Below are 14,814 nucleotides of genomic sequence, written 5' to 3'. Positions count from 1 at the left end.
TTTTTAAGGAAAATATGTTACAATTTATGCTGACAGTATTTTATTAACAATAGATGTCGAATCATTGTATACTGTACTTCCACATAATTATTGTATTGAAACAGTGACTAATTCATACAGGAAAAACAACAATGGCACACCAGCACAACATGAAAGAACAGGTAAACTTTTAGATATGGTGCTTAAGTACAATTTCTTTACTTCTAATGGAAATTACTCTAAATAAAAGACTGGTATAGCCATGGGCAGCTATGGCCCCTAGCCAAGCCAACATAGCCCTAGGCAAGTGGGAGGAGGATTATGTTTATAACAACGAAGAATACATGCAACACGGCATATCTGTGCTTTATTGATGATATTTTTTATTGTGTGGAAAGGAGACAATACTAAATTAGGAGACTTTATCAACTATCTGAATCAAAACACCAGCTTCCTGTGTTTCACCTCTTCCCACATACTCACCTCGGCAGTCTATTAGATACACAGATTAAAACAAAACTTGCCAAGAAAGCCACAGGCAAACTCCAACCAGTGTGTTAGTGTGACATTCAACATACTAAAGTGCTTTCTAGCGTCTTACCATTTTGCCTTCTCATAACGGCCCCATTTAGGCTGAATAGCATCTAAAAACCTTAATGGTACCTCTTATTTAAAAAGTTTTCACATTTCTGAAGGTCACTGGAGTCGGCAGGTAAGGCGCATACAACCCAACCTTCACAAGGTTGACGTAACCACAGGTCTCTCTTCACAGGGCTCTGCCCAAAAAAACTCGTTCATAATTGAGTGGGTGTGCTGTGTTGCCTTGAGACTTACCGGTCAACAACAACAGCAAAACCTGCATTACTCCATACCCAAAATGGCCACCCATCACATCAATGAGTGGAAATAACTAATACCACAAGTCAGAAACTAGAGCTATAGTGGTGAACGAATCCACCTACTACAAACAGCACCCTAACTATTAGCGCTATAATCAAATATGCATAATTACTAAAGACTTGGACCAAGGTAAAATTGACACAGATCTTTACAGAAAACCTACCAGAGTAAACCTCCTGCTACATAATAATACATACTAAGAGTCTCCATCCCACCAGGATGAAATATAACATTGTTAAGTCCCAGGGCTATAGGTTGGCTAGGATCTCCACAAAAATGGAACCCTTCCTTAAGAACTTAAATGAACTTGAAAATGCTTTTTTGATGAGGGGATACAAAAGCAATATGTTAAGAAGCATTTCAGAACCTATAATTGAACTAAAATGTACAAATGCACCAGCACTTGCAGGCCTTATAGGAGGATGTTTAAGAAATCTATGGACAACAAATCTAAAGACAGTTGTATGTTGACTTTTACTGTTGACTATTATGGCATTGTTAATGTTATTAGAGAGAATTGGGCAATAATTACTAAAAGCTCATATTTAATGGACATCCTTGGAGAAGCTCCTTCCTTTGTGTACAGGAAAGCCAGAAACATCAGGAACTGGGTTGAAGGTAGGCCCAGACCACAGGATACATGCACCAATAAGTGTGAAGCCAACTGTGTCTTTTGTCAGCACATACAGGAGGGAGACATTTTTTTCCTCTATTTAAAGAAAATGATTAAAACCAATGCAGGAGGTAACTGTAACTCAATGCAGTTTATAGGGCTAGCTGTAATGATTGTAAAGTATTTTATGTGGGAAAAATGCTCAACAGACTTAAAAGAAGGATTTCTGGCCATCTTTCTGAAATTAGAGCTAAGTGCAAGAATAACGCACTGGCTCAACACTTGCAGCTACACAAAAGACAGACTGGCTTTAAATTTCAAGTTAGTGATCATGTGGATCTTTAGGAACTGGATTGAGACATCCCTAATCTTTTATAAAAATGTGAACTACTGTGGCAGCTGAAACAGAGCTCTTTTAGAAAACTGTGGCTTAATTACTATTGCTCCATAAAATGAAAAAGAAGTTATGTACCTACCATAACATTCCATGTGAGTTGTCCATCTCTCCTTCATTCTTACTAATGGGTTCAGAGCCTTCATTCTTACTGATGGATTCGGAACCGATCCTCAGTTCTGACTCGGCCATTTACTAAAGCTCAAGGTCTTCAGCTAGCTTGTGGCTCACTCCTATTCCATGATGCTGTAGGGCATTCCCCAGATCTTGTTTGCTGATAGAAAGATAATAGCATGTAATCACATACACCTGCATAGAGAAAAAATCAGGACTTATCATAGCTGATAAGCTAAGAGAAAAAGGGTCAAAGACCATGAAGTGCCAATTTGTGACCTCTCATTCCTCCAGAAGCCAAGGAAGTGGGTATGAGGGTGGAACATAAGAATGAAGGAGAGATGGACAACTCACATGGAATGTTATGGTAGGCACATAACTTCTTTATGTGAAGTTGCCCTATCTCTCTTTCATTCTTTCTGATGGGACAGCATCCCTAGCACCATCTTTCTTGGGTGGCTCACGGAAGTATATTATACAACACAGTGGACCCAAAGGAGGCCCTGTCCCTGGAGGCCAAATCTACTTTTAATGAGTGATAAAGGTATGAGGTCTTGCCCAGGTAGTTGCTGCAGAGATGGTATCTATTGGTAGTTTAGCACTAAATGCAGAGGAGATAGAAACAGCTCTGGTAGAGTGAGCTTTTACCGTGTCTGGTAGCTGTTTATTTACTGAGTTATAAGTGAACAAAATGCACTCTGACAGACACTTTGATAGAGTAGTTTTTGCTACAGACAAGCCTTTTTTCCAAGCTGAAAAGGATATAAACAGTTGGTCAGTTTTCCTAAATTCTTTTGTCCTGTGTAGATAAAAACACAATTGTCTATGCACACCAAGTTGGTGAAGCATATATTCTGCAGACTGGTTCAAATTAGAATCTGAGCATACTTTTGGTAGAAAAGTTGGGTTTGTTTGGAGTGACACCCTGTCATTGTGGAATAACAAATATGGTGGTTTTATAGATAAGGCTTGTAACTCCAAAACTCGCCCGGATGATGTAATTGCCACGTCTTCCATGTTAAGAACTTTATATCACATGAATCTGACAGCTCAAAGGGAGGAAGGATTAATCTCAACAGTACCAGATTCAGGTTCCATGGTGGAGGCAGAGACCTGATAGGGGGTCTTAAAAGATTAGTGCCTCTCAGAAAGGCCTTAGATAGCCTATGGGACATATATTTGGCCCATCATTCTCGAAATGAAAATTTGAGATTGCTGCTAGTTGTACTCAAAATGTGGATGCAGCTTCCCCTTCATTAAACAGTTTCATTAAGAACTCTATGATGGCAGATATAGGTGCTGAGTAAGGATCAATGTGATTTTGTAGAACCCAGATTGAAAACCTTTTCCATTTGCTGAGGTATAATCTTCTGGTAGATGACTTGTGAGAAGAAATCAGAATGTGTTGTGCTGCAAATTAAAGGTTTTGCAGCCTTGCTATGTGTGAAATTGGAGCAGCCAAGCTGTCAGTTTGAGGGTATGAAGGGATGGATGAAGAGTTCCCAATGAATGGATCAGGAGATCTGGAACTGGGTCCAGAATCCAAGGCTCTTCCTGAAGATGAAGCTGTAGGAAGAGGAATCAGATTTGATGAGGCTAGTAAGGGGCTATTAGAATTAAGGTCCTTCCCAAAGCACTGTCTTTCTGAAGAACTTTGGGTATCAATGGGAAAGGAGGGAAGGCATAGAGGAGATCCAGGGGCCAATTATGTACAAGTGCGTCCCTTAGGGATTCCCCCAAAGGGGGGATTAGGGCAAAGTAGTTGCTGCATTTTGTGTTCATGGACATGGCAAAGAAGTTGCAGCAAGGCTGACCCCATTTCTGGAAAATCATTTCTGCTACTTCTTGTTTCAGGGACCACTCATGAGGCATTAGAACTGCTCTGCTGAGTTTGTCTGCTATCACTTTGCATCTCACCAGGATGTGCGTTGCTATCAGAAAGTGTTAGAGGGACATTGACCACTGCCATACTCTCATGGCCTCTCAACAAATGGGGTAAGATTTGGTTCCTCCTTGTTTGTTTATATACCAAACCACTGACATGTTGTCTTTCTGGACTGCAATAACTCCCAGTAGAAGAGATTGTTGAAATGTCTGCAATGCCAGAAGCACTGCTCTTTCTCCAGGACTTTGATATGCAAATGGGCCTTCTAATCCTGCCATGGGCTGTCATTACCTGATAATGTCCCCCCACCCTATCTGGGAGGCATCCATGGTCACTGGCTAGGGGGGATGAAAGAATGAATGGACGAACTAAGGTCACTTGATCTGACTGTAGCCACCAACATAGGTCTCCTGCAAGATTCTGTTATTATCTGGTGTGACATCGGAAGTTGCTGCATGGATCATTGGGTGAATAGAAGCCACTGCAAGATTCAAATGTACATTTGTGCTAGGGGGATTATAGTGATTGCTGCTACCATAGTACCTAGTACCTTGAGAATTGTCCTCGTCTGGACCTTTGTTTTTGAGAGGAGGTCTTGAACCTGTGTTCATAGGGTTTGTATCCCATCTGGTGGAAGTTTTACCATCATTGAAACTGTGTCCAACTCTGTGCCTATAAAGACAATATGTTGAGATGTCAGCAAGGCAGATTTTTCATAGTTTATTGAAATTCCCAACTGAGTACAGGCATTCAAAGTGGTGTCTTTTGCTTGTGAAAGTAGATGCTTGGTGGTGGTGGTTAGGAGCCAGTCATCTAGATATGGAAACACCCAGAATCCTGAATGCCTCAGGTGAGCCATAACCACTGCCATGCTTTTGGTGAACACCCTGGGGGCTGTAGTCAGACCAAAGAGCAGGCCTTGTAATTGGTAATGACTGGCTCCCAGCTGAAAGCGCAGGTAACTCCTGGATGGCCTGTCCATTTTTATGTGGTAGTATGCATCCTGTAGCTCTAAGGAGCACATCCAATTGTCTTTTCCCAGAAAAGGGATAATCAACTGCAGTGTGACCATCTGGAACTCTGTCTTTTTTACAGATTTGTTTAACCTGCTGAGATCCAGTATGGATCTCCAGTCCCATGTCTTCTTTGGTACTAAAAAGAACCTTGAGTAAGTTCTGGATCCTATATGGTCTGCAGGAACCGGTTAGATGGCTCTTTTTTTCTAGCAACTTTTGAATTTCTATGGTTGCTTGGTTCCTGTGACTAGGTGGAATGTCTGGAATCCTTTTCATTAGTGGGGGTGGGAAGGAAAAGGGTATAGAGTAACCTCTGGATATGATCCTTTATATCCACTTAGCTTTTGTTATTTTTAGCCAGGTGTCTGAGTACAAAGATAACCAACCCCTGACTGCCTCCAGAGGGGGACAGATTGGCCTCCATTCAGGAATACTGAAAGGGCTTACCGAAGAAAGATTCTCGATCACCCTAATTTTGTGGACCCCCACCTGCTGCGTGGTCGGCGTCTTCCATTATTCCCTCCCCCTCTGCCCCTGGAGGAGGGTTCACCACGTGTGTCTTGAAAGCCTCTCTGGGATTTTTGAAACCACATTATTTTCTCCCCTTTGGCCCTTGGGATAGGTTATAGAAGGAGTGGAAGAAAGGACTCCTACAGCAGACAGAGTCTTTCCTTCCTGTTCACAGCTGGTCAGTGTTTCTTTGACTTTAGGCCTGAAAAGTGATGAACCATCAAAGGTGGTGTTAATAAAGGATGACTTGAAAGGTTCTGCAAATGAACACAAGCGCATCCAGGAATGTCCCCTAAGGGCAGTTCCTGAACCCGCTGACCTACTTGCTCCATCAGTTGCATAGGAAATAAACCTCATGGATGAGTTAACTACAGAACTGAGGGTGGAGAGCTGGGAAGTTACTTTATCTGGCACTCCCACAGCTACAGTACCCTGTAGAGTGTATCCAAGCTCTTAAAGGAGATCTCTCTGTAATCTGGTGCAGTGAGTGAGGTAACTCAGAGAGCTGAGCCAAGGCCCCCAGAGGCAAGGTCGGAACGGATAAAAATGTGGTCCCCCCTAGATTTGACTGGAGAGTGTTGGCTCCTGAGGTAGTCAGAACAGTCACAGCCAAAGATGCCAAAGTAGGTCTCAGCTCCGACGGGTCTTTCTCTATCAGATTCATGCATTCCGGCTCCAAGACCACAATTTGGGTCAGAGGACAAAATGAAGTTGAAGGGATTGGTCTGGTCAGCTCCAAAGTCAAATGCCTCAGTTCCAACAAACTTTTAGTCAGCACTGGTGCCCTCAAATAGTTTTTGCACCTGACGGTCCATATCATAGTCCAATAGACTCCTAGAAAACAAGAGGATGGAGCTGGAGATGCCACAAACTGGAGAATTGATGACCTAAGCTCAGGGGAAACTGGCTCCAAGACTGGTGAGTGGCTCCTGACTTGTAACACCATTGGTTCTGATACAGATGGAGCTGAGGTGGAACGTCTGACAAGTTCAGCAGGCTCTGATACTTTTGAGACTTTTTTGGATGGTTCCAAGCCATCAGAAGATGCAGGTGATGGTCTTTTTGAGCCTTTGCCTGATTTCTGTGAAAGAGACTTTGATCCTTTTGAAGGGCTTTGACCCTGTTCCAGAGCTTCAGAAAAAGAAGACTTGAGAAGGCCCTTAAGAATTAACTTTTTTCGTTCATGAAGGACTCTTGAACTGAAAGAATGACATATTGAGCAAGATTCTTGTAAATGCAGGGCACCCAAACAATAGACACACTCAGTGTGACTGTCCATAATGGACATCCTCTGAGAGCACTTGGGGCACCTTTGAAACCCCAAAATTCTGAATTCTTTAGGCTGCTTTGACATTTTTTTTTTAAATTAGCCAAGTCTAAAACCTACCACACACACACACACACACACACACACACACACACACACACACACACACACACACACACATAAGCCTAAACTGCAGGGTGATAATGTAGAACCTTAAAGTATTTTTTTTTTTTTTAATACTAAACTACAAACACTCCTGGCCAAAAGGTAACAACTAACACTATTTTACTATAGAAAATAATGTTCAAGATGCTTACAGGAAAGAAACTAACATAACTATTAAAACTATACCAAATATGTGAACAATACCAACAATTAAACTAAAAATGAAGAAAAAAATAGTTTTACTTAGCCAGAGTTAGAATCAGATGCTTGAACCATTTCAGCAGCAAACAAGATCTGGGAAATGCCCTACAGCATCATGGGATAGGGAGTGAGCCATGAGCTAGCTGAAGACCTCGAGCTTTAGTAAATGGCCGAATCAGAACCAAGGATCGGTTCCGAACCCATCAATAAAAATGAAGGAGAGATAGGACAAATTCACATTACTGGATCTCAGAAAACTGCCCCACTGTTTAAAAGACTAGTATGGGACTGATTAATGCTGACGTTAGTTGCTTATACTGTGTTTAAAAACAAATATCAAACACTGTTTACTTCTTTTAGGACTAACTTACAATGTTATAAAGGACATACGTTAGGTAGCTCATATACATTAATCATTTTGGATGGCTCCACATAAAATGCTACTTTAGATTTTAAACTGAATACTTTTGTTACATTTTTTCCTTTTAGGCAGTGAAAAATCTGAGCCTAGTCTTTCCTTTTCTTTTTTTCTGTTTTAAAGGTTGTAATTACTCTTGAGGGTAGTCTTACACTCTCAAACTAATTGTTTTCTTAGTTAGCTGTCACACTTTAACAGATCCCAATGGGCTTAGTGCTTTATTTTTAACATTTATCACTGTATTTCTTGCTTAGCAATTATGTTTATGTTTTTTTTTTCATCCTACTTAGGTTTTCATTTGGATATCTATACACATCTTCATTCATATTATGATTTGTTTTTGACACACAAACCTGATGCAGTATTTATTTGATATGAAAGCAATTTTTGTTAAAAGTTGTAGATTTATTAATATTTATTGTAGTAGATGTCTATTGGTAAATCTTTTTCTTAGTCAGTCATTTTTTAGTTTGTTTCTTAATTAATAAAGTTTTGATTAGTTGGCTAGCCTATACAAAAAAAGTGTTAATAAACTGATCTTAGATTGTAATTTGTCTCTAGCATTCTAGATTCAGGTTTAGTTAGTACAGTCTCTGATTACACTATGGTGTTAAGGGAAAGGGGAACTTTGCTAAAGGAATCATTTTAATGCTTTTATTGCTCTTAACAGGTCTACCCTCTGTAACTACTCCCTTGCTCCAAACAACTTTATAATGTATAAGGAATGTTTTGATGATTTTCATTATACTCAACTTGTACTACTTGGATCGCTTGTTTGTGTGTTTCAATAAAGGATATTCCATTTTTAATTCAGCTGTGGACTACCTACTATTTTCTATTTGATTATTTTGTAGCATGTATTTTATAGTTATATTTTACAGTTTGATTTTTATTAAGTGAACTAAGTGCATAATATAATTTAGGAAGTGAACATCACACCCTCCACACTGCAAAGTTTCTTCTTGGTTTATTTGACTTGGTGACAGTCAGAAGCAATTTATTAGATGGCCTAACATTATGCTGCTGAAGTAGGGCTGTACTATGTTGCCAATGAATGGACAGTTATTTGGGTGATAGAGGGTGGAATGAGTTACAGTTAGTTGGTTAAAGGTTAAAATATTGAGAAGTTCCATCTAGTTGAGTTGGTGTAGTACTTTGCACTGATGAGCTCTTGCAGGGTGGTTGGAAGGAAATCTGGCTACTTTATAATAGTAGGATTTTAGTTTGTTTAAGTCACATTTTCTTAAGTTAGAGAAAATGGGTGAGGCATATAAGAGGGTAGATAGAAGGTGAGTTTTGCAGATGGCAGGTCTGGTGGAATCAGTTAGAAAGGGCTTTATTCTATATAGGGAACATAGATTGAAATTGACTTTCTTGATAAGTAGGGTTAACTGTTTATCAAATCTGTCTTTGTCATTAATGACCCCTAGTAGATTTGTATGATCTACTGTTTAGATAATGGTATTGGTAGATGAATAAATGGTGAAAGTAGTAGGGTCATTTTTTTTTTTTTTTTTTTTTTTGCTACTGGAGATGAGCACAAGTTTTGTTTTAGAATGTTTAAGAATTAGTTGTGAATTGGCAAGGCATTTCTAGATGTCCAGAAAGATTGTTGGGTTTTACTGAGAAGAGTAGGAAAGGATGGAGCACATCATACGAGGGAAGAGTCAACAGCATATTGCATGATTGTAGTATGTTAGGTGGCTATGCAGAGTTTATTTGCGAATATGGTGAAGAAGAAAGAACCAAGAGTAGACCCTTGGGGTACACCATCAGAGATAGGTAAGGGAGACAATAGTTCATGTTGCCATTTAACTGCCTGTTGACTGTAGGTTAGGTAACTACTGAACCAGGTAAGGGTAGAATGAGAGAGGTTAAGGGAGGCTAGCTCATCAATGAGTTTTAGGTGGGAAACTGTATCAAAGTCCTTAGGTCAAGGGATACAGAGGAGGTGAGTAAACCTATGTTCCTGTGTTGGTTGACTGCATTAATGAAACTAACTAGGGCTGTTGTTGTACTATGCTTAGGTCAGAAACCGTGTTGGGTGGAAGATATAAGGTTGTTTTTCAGGAAATGGCTAAGTAGTTGGGTGTGAATACATTCTTCCAGTATTTTTGCTATAGGGGAGAGGATGGCAATGGGTCTATAATTAGAAAAATCTGTGGAGATGCCACCTTTATGTAGAGGATTACATGAGACACTTTCCATAGTGAAGGCACAGTTCAGGTTCAGTGATGGATCAATTTATAAGTAGGGATATGGAGTAAGCAATAACACCTGAAACAACTTAGTTGGTCAGCAGCAGGAGTGGAAGAGTGTTTAAGCTTGGACAGTTTTTATGTGGTGAGTTTGTATGTGGTGAAAGTGGAACGAATCAGGATTTGTTTCTAATTTTGTGGGTATTGAGAGATGATAACATATTAAATAAATATTCTGTTTGTACCATTCTACATACTATAAAACTAAAGAAAAGGATAGATCTGTGTGGCTGAGGCCAAGGGCTGCATTTCCCAGCACCACAGGGAGCAGCAGCTGAGCTAGATGAAGAGTCAGAGGAGGATCCAGCAGTATCAGATGATCATCCCAGACAGAAGCAGGCAGCATACATCATGGTACTGCCTAAGAGGCAGCAGACTGCCCATACTTTTACTACATAATTATATAAGAGCTACGCAGATATAGACAGCAAATATGATACATATACTATAGACTGTGCTTACCCATGCATAAGATTGTGACTCTGTGAATCAGACATAGGGTGTACAAGTCAGAATGCACATAATATAGGGCATTCTCTTCAACATTTACACAGGTAGGGGAGGAATGGTTACTACATATCTATACAATACCAAAGCAGAAAGTGGTAGTAAAAATGATGCATGCAAAAACAACAGACTGCATTTATCCATGCACAGGCTGGCCACTCTGTGCATCAGACATAAGCAACCTAAGTCAGAATGTGCAAATGGCAGGACACTGTTATCATCATCTGCATAAGTGGGAGAGTACAAAAATGAATTTCTTTCACAAGGAAGTGTGAGAGTTTGAGTGCTGAGGTCTAACAAAATGAATAAGTTTACATATGGGCAGTGTTTACAGGTTTGGGATGGGTGGTTAATGGAGTAAAGTGCCTGGCTCACTGTATGTGTGTGGGATGTGCTGTAGACTCTGGTAGTATGCATGTGTGTCTGCAGTAATGCAGCAATGGCACATGGGCCAGAACTGTGCAGTGGCCTACTGAAGTCATCCAAAGCATGCATGGCAAGGTGTACAACTTCATGTGCACATCCCCACCCCCTCAAGAACTGGCTCTATCAGAAGTTACACTGGCTGTCCCACAACCATGTCTAAATGTTGGTGTGCTACCTATATATGATGGACATCTGTGGGAGGAGGTGTTTGCATGACCTTGACCATGACCACAATGACAGCTTCTATTGGGTGCAGATACATTAACAAACAATATGGTAGTGGAACTGCTGGCACTGTGGAAGCAGGACCTCACCTGTCTATGAGGTCAGTTAACATCAAACACTGTACCAGATGACTGATCTTGAGGATGATGACCCCTTGACCCAAACAGATCCAAAACAGGCACTATGGTCCAATGTGTGATTCATCCTGTCCAGTGAATCATATACATGGTTCAGGCAGTCCCATAAATAGGCATGCATTTCCTGAATAACCCTCACAATCTCTGTCAAGGCTCAGGTGGAAGTTGCTTGTTCCTCCATGATGGACCTGCGCATACACTGGGTGGCAGCTACTAGCACAACAATCTCAGGGGAGGGTAGTAGCCATACCTCCTGCAAGCATTGCTATTAACCCCCCCCCCCGAGTGAGAACCTACTGCCCACAATAGCTGGTGCAGATTCTGACATGTCTGCTCCTAAATGCAGCTACCATACTTCCCTAATTTGCAATGTCCCCATAAACCTGTCTACTCTCAGATGGTAATGTGTCATGAATATGTATAGGCAGACAGACTGTGTCCATAGTCTGAGGAGGTGATGTGTGGGCCACACTTCTTGTGTGTGGCATATGCTCTATAGCCCCATACTATGCCTTCTCATCCCTGTCATCATCATCAGATGCTAAGGATCCTCCAACATCTTATTGGGGTAGATCTACAGTGCTGGTTCAAGACAATGCTTCACCCTTGAATACACCAAAACAAAAAATATCGTGTAAGTATGCCCAAGCACCACAGCAACACATGCAAGTGATATCACTGCAACTATTAATAAAGATGACTACTGTTAAGGTTTAACCATAACAAAATAAACTTCAGTCATTGGCAGATTAAAATATAATTAATTAAAAACCAGTGTGGGAGACAGTACTCAGGATGTCATGTATCCCAGAACAAAAGAATTCATGATCTTTTTATAGGAAAACTTTAACAACGTTATCAATCATACCACTGCTAGTATCCAATAGAAAAATGCTGACTAACACAGTTTATAATACAGTTTATTCTTCAGCCCATTTACTAAATATCTAATAGAAATATGTCAAGTTTAGTAAAAATAGATTTGTAACTTCTTATCTATATTTTACCTTTGTATGGAATAAGTTTCTTTTTATCATGTGATTTAGAAAGAATGCTGCCTCAGGCTCAGGAAATGAAACTTAACATTTTGTACTTTTCCATGTCTCCACTTATGCTGTTGCAAATACATGCACTAACCTTCTAGGACATGTGCAATTTAATTTTAACCCTTTACAATCCCTCATTTGATGCTTAGAAAACATTACACTCATATCATAAAACATCCGTCATGCATTAAATATATTGTCATAGATTTTTTCCAAAACCTCTGAAAACTAACTTTTCATTTTCACTTGTTATTTGACTTTCATTGACACAATCTGTAAATGTAACTTTTTCAAAATCACTACCATGCAAATTCTGTAACAATGGGTTTGATCAAGATGCAATGAGTTTGGTTATTAAAGTGTTGCATAAAAATAAAAGCAAAAACACAATCATAATTATAATAGCAATAAGCATAATAAAGTTCAACAAACTGCCTCCCTATCCTGAAAACAAATTGGTTAGCCAAGCCCATTGTAAACAACCCGCTGCTTTGGTATCTGACAGTTCATTACTTTTTGGATGATTTCCAAATGACTACGTATTGCATGTTTGTTATCGTGAATAAACAAACAGCATTCCTTGTGCACAAGCATACATGTACTTCCTTTTGAAGCAAGTATGAAATCAAGTGTCATTTGATTTTGGAGTACTACTGCATCAAAAACAAAATAAAAGTACTGATGCCAAAGTCCGCCTGACAAGGAATAAAGACTGCAAACAAAAGAAAGGCAGGACACTGCTGTATGAATACTTTAATCCACCAAAAAGATTCACAGGTTAGCGCGATAAACCCTTCTTCAGACAATGTAAAAATCATTACAAAACAGTTATATGCATTGTGGCTAAAACAACCAGTTTAAAAGAACCAATCAGTTAAAAGCATTTAGAAAGCTATTAGTAAAATCTTCTGCAATGCCGGTTTTAAAGGGACCAGGTCATTTAAGCCTGGTTCCCTGTGTGCTTGTAGTTCTATAATCCACCTTGCTTCTAAAAACTCTGTTCTTGCTTTAACATCACCGATCACATTAGCTATCACTCTAAATTTAAAAGAATGTGTAGGGAAAGACTCAACATGTTTATATAGCGCATTATGTATATCTTTATTCCTTATGGCACAAATGTGCTGTAATATCCTGACTTTAAACATTTTATTAGTCAAGCCAACATAAAATGAAGTACATACTAAACATTCAGCTATATAAACTATGTTTTCTGTCCTACCTTTAAATTCAAATATTTTACCACTATTAGGATGTTGGAATATGGTATTATTCTTATTAATATAGGAACATGCTTTACAATTGCCACATATTGTGGTGCCTATATTCATGGGAGGATATTTAATATTATGGGCATTATCCTCAGTGCATAATAGATCTTTTAGATTTTTATTTATAGCCAATGCACGGTCTAGAGCCCACTAGCTCACTCAACCTCTTGTCACTCCTCAAAATGCTCCAATTCCTTTCAAGTATATTATAGATATCCCTACTATTGCTGTTGTAAGTAAAGTAGAGTCTAGATTTACTAGAAGTATCATGGTGACCAACATCTCTTGGCATCATCTCTTCATTGCATCTCAACCAAGGTTTGTACCTATCCTTTCTCTTACACTTTCCATTACATATCGCTCTTTCAACAATGCTCTTGTTATAGCCCTTGTTGACAAAATTTGTTGTTAACCCAGAAATTTCTTTTTGAAAATTCGAATCCTCAGTGCAGAGTCTGGATGTCCTGCACACTTGCCCCTGTATAATATTAGGAAACAAGAACCGAGGATGCATGCTGCTAAAATCTAGCAGACTGTTTTTCCAGCATTCTTTTCTATGTAATCCTGAGGAAAAGCCCTTGTTGGTCATGTATAAATCAACATCCAAAAAACTGATGTTGTACTGGGAATGAATCATTGTAAATTTTAGAAAGGTGGTTGTAGAATGCAAATAATCTAAAAATGATTCCAATGTGACTGTGTCCCCCCTCCATAAAATAAAAATATCATCCACAAAACGGGAGTATATGACAATGTGCTTATTCCATCTTGAATTGGCTATTACAAAACTTCTTTCCCAAAGAAAGAACCAGATTTGCATAGGTATTGGCACAGGGGGTGCCCATGGCAATCCCTGTGCCTCATACATCTGGTCACCACTTAAGAAAACATTATTTTCCAATACTAACAACAACAAAGTTGTCACTAAATGTATCTTGGCGGTCGATTCACCCATCTCTTGCATTAACCTCTCAATGGCTTTCACCCCATAGTCATTATTAATCACTGTGAACAAGCTTTCTATGTCCAATGTAACTAACAATAACTCTGTAGTGGGATACTTCCCATCAACTTCTTTCAATAACTGTAAGAAACATTTGGTGTCCTTCAATACATTTGGTAACTTTTCCAACAGTGGCTTCAAAGTGCATTCTAACCATATGGAAGCATTTTCAGTTACCCACCCCCTCCCTGAAACAATGGGTCTAAGGGGTGGGTCCTCCAGGGATTTATGAACTTTGGGTAAGGCTTTTAACAATGGTGTAACGGGTTTACCAGTTTTTAAAAATTCAAACAGCTCATCATTGATTTTCTGTTGCCCATGTAAGTCATGCAAACACCAATTCACTTTTTCAACAATCATTTTAACAGTCAATGGATTAATTTTCACATATACTTGATCATTCAAAAGCATCTGCTGCAGTTTATTTTTATAAAAAGTGCTATCTAACACAACGACTGCCCCCCCCTTGTCTGCATTCT

This window comes from Protopterus annectens, chromosome 2.part1 (assembly GCF_019279795.1).
Source record: "Protopterus annectens isolate FY-2018-M chromosome 2.part1, PAN1.0, whole genome shotgun sequence".
In the NCBI taxonomy this organism is placed as follows: Eukaryota; Metazoa; Chordata; order Ceratodontiformes; family Protopteridae; genus Protopterus; species Protopterus annectens.
This window is presented reverse-complemented; position numbering follows the sequence as displayed.